A 3,184-nucleotide genomic window follows, 5' to 3' on the forward strand; every position below is an offset into this window, starting at 1 on the left:
GAGAGTACAAAAGAACAGAGTTGGTAGACACAGTCACTGCCCACAATGAGCTTACAGTCAAGAGGGAGAGAAAGACATTAATTCATTCATTCATTCATTCATTCAATCGTATTTGATTGCTTACTGTGTGCAGAGCACTGAACTAAGTGCTTGGAAAGTACAATTTGGCAACAGATAGAGACCATCCCTACCCAACAACAGGCTCTGCACATAGTAAGTACTTAACAAATGCCATTATTATTATTATTATTATTATTATCATTATTATTATTATTATTAATATTATTATTATTATTATTATTATTGTTAGAAGGGGGAGATAGACAAAACAAGTAGATAAACAAATAGATAAACAAAAGAAGTGGACAGGCATTGATAGCGTCAAAGCAGATAAATAGAATTGTAGATATATACACATCATTAATAAAATAAATAGAATAATAAATGTGTACAAATATACACAAGTGCTGTGGGGTGGGGAAGAAGGTAGAGCAGAGAGGGAGAGAAGGGGTGATGGGGAGGGAAGGAGGAGCAGAGTCAAAGGGGGACTTAGTCCGGGAAGGCCTCCTGGAGGAGGTGAGCTCTCAGTAGGGCTTTGAAGGGGGGAAGTGTGCTAGTTTGGCAGATTTGAGGAGGGACGGCATTCCAGTCCAGAAGGAGGAGGTGGATCAGATTGACAGCGCGACAGGCGAGAACGAGGCACAGTGATGAGATTAGCAGCACCAGAGGAGCGGAGTGTGCGGGCCGGGCTGTAGAAGGAGAGAAGGGAGGAGAGGTAGGAGCGGGCAAGGTGATGGAGAGCTTTGAAGCCAATGGTGAGGAGCTTTTGCTTATTAACATTCATATTAACATCAATTAACATTTAATTAAACTAATGGGTTTAGTTAGGGAAGGCCTCTTTGAGGAGCTGTGCCTTCAAGAAGGCTTTGAAGGTGAGGAGAGTAACTGTCTGATTGATATGAAGAATGAGAGTGCTCCATGCCAGAGGCAAGACATGGGCGAGAGGTAGGTGGTGAGATGGATGAGACTGAGGTACAGTGAATTGGTTGGCATCAGAGGAATGAAGTGTTTGGGCTGGGTTGTAGTAGGAGAGCAGCGAGGTGAGGTAGGAGGGGGCAAGGTGATTGAATGTTTTTAGCCCAATGGTAAGGAGTTTCTGTTTGAGTTGCAAGTGGATGGGCAACCACTGAAGGTTCTTGAGGAGTGGGGAAACATGGACTGAATGGTATTGTAGAAAAATAATCCAGGCAGCAGAATGAAGTATGGACAGTAGTGGGGAGAGACTGGAGGTAGGGAGGTCACTAGAAGGCTGATCCAGTAATCAGGTTGGGAAAGGATTAAGATGGTAGCAGTTGGATGGATAGAAAAGGCAGAATTCAGCCACATTGGGAAGGTTGAGCTGACAGGATTTAGTGAGAGATTGAATATGTGGGTTGAAAGAGAGATGGGAGCCAAGGATAATGCCCAGGTTATGGGCTTGTGGGACAGGAAGGATGATAGGGAAGTAAAGCCTACTTTAAATGTACTTTCAGACTGAGATTTCAATTTCCTGGGCCAATGATAATGTAAGCAGAGGGAAACCATTCCCCAGGGATCAAAGTTAGAACCCCTGCCCTGGGTGGCATGCCAGCTGCCTGGTGGGACCCAGGAGACAATAAATTGGGAGCATATTGTTTTGAGAACAGTCCTCCTGCTTGGGTTAAGCTTTTCTGCAAACAGATGTGGAAAGAAAATAGCAACAAAGCCAACCTAGATACCCAACCGACCCAATATAATCTGTTCAAACCCCTGTCAGGGTTGACAGGCATTCTCCGCCCCTCCTCTCTACTTCCCCCCACCCCCCGACCCCCTATCCCCACACCGAGCCAACACACATTACTGCTCCATGCTAATAGGAATCAGGGTTGGGAGTCTCCGGGGCCTGTGCAGACATCTGAAAGTTGGAGAATAATCATAAATCCAACAGCTGCTCACCTGAGTCCTCTCGGCTCTGTCTAACAACCAGAGAGCCTGCTGGATTATTTTCTCCTTTAGTTTAACAGATTCACTGGGCACACATTTCTCTCTTGCACATACACGAGAATCCGGTGGAGTCACTGAGGAGGGTAACCTATCAGTCCAACAATCGCATTTCTTGAGCACCATTTAAATGCTTGGCACTGTACTAAGCACTTGGGGGAGAGTACCGCAGTAGCGAGGCACACGGTCTGGGTGACAGAAAAAAACAAGTGATTTAGAAATGGTGGGAGCGAGAGGAAGAATAAGAACAGGAAATAGTACAAATAAGTCAGGATGAAATAGCTGAATTAATAATTGAATGTACAAGTAAATATTCATATGTATATAAGTCTTAGGGATGGAAATAAAATACAGTGTGAAAGTTGGCTTTTGGGTCGATGCATCTAGAGGGTTGTGAATTAACCAGAAAAGATTTTCTGGAGGAGGTGGGACTTTAGGAGTTTGAAGAACCCTCTCAGATGAAGGGGCTGTGCCCTTGGAATGACCAAGGTTGGGGTCGCAATCAACCAATCAATGTCATTTATTGAATGCTTGCCATGCACAGTCCCTCTCAGGGTCGCACCTGGAGAGTTTCCAGTACTCTACCGGTCTCGGCTATGGGAGGGAGAGTCAAGCAGAGGCATACCCATTCCATTCCTAGCTTGGCCAGTGGCTAGGGAGTGGAAGGTAATCTGCTACAAGTCAAAACTCACCTGTGCTGGACGGAAGAGGCATGGGAAAGAGTCAAGGGCATGTTTACTGCATGGAAGGAGGCAGTGTAAACCACTTCCATATTTTTACCAAGAAAACTCTATGGATCCACGACCAGAATGAGTGCTGATGGAGAGCGGGACATTCTGGGAGAGATGTGTCCATGATGTCACTATGGGTCAGAAACGACTTGATGGCATAAGACAAGACCGTGTACAGACCATTTGAATAAGCATGTGGAAGAGGCCAATACCATAGGCCTAATTGCTGAACTCAGGGAGCTTTCAGTCTAGTGGGGAGAGACAGGAATGAAAATAAAGTACAGAGGGGGGAAATGGGTTAGGATATCCAGCCTGAGGGGAGAACAGGCATTAAGGCTTTTAAAATAAGAACATGGAATTATTGTGTCAAACCCACTGTCCATCCACTCAATCAATCAATCGATTGTATTTATTGGATGCTCACTGTATATAGA

General features: G+C 45.0%; 1 non-coding gene across 1 annotated transcript; it reads left to right on the plus strand.

Annotated features, from left to right (window-relative positions):
* The first annotated feature begins 2,563 nt into the window (after positions 1-2,563).
* On the plus strand, positions 2,564-2,701 carry LOC119929431. The gene has a single exon (XR_005451553.1). It is a non-coding gene; the product is annotated as a small nucleolar RNA SNORA7 (small nucleolar RNA).
* Positions 2,702-3,184: the final 483 nt, after the last annotated feature.

This window comes from Tachyglossus aculeatus, chromosome 5 (assembly GCF_015852505.1).
Source record: "Tachyglossus aculeatus isolate mTacAcu1 chromosome 5, mTacAcu1.pri, whole genome shotgun sequence".
Classification (NCBI taxonomy): Eukaryota; Metazoa; Chordata; class Mammalia; order Monotremata; family Tachyglossidae; genus Tachyglossus; species Tachyglossus aculeatus.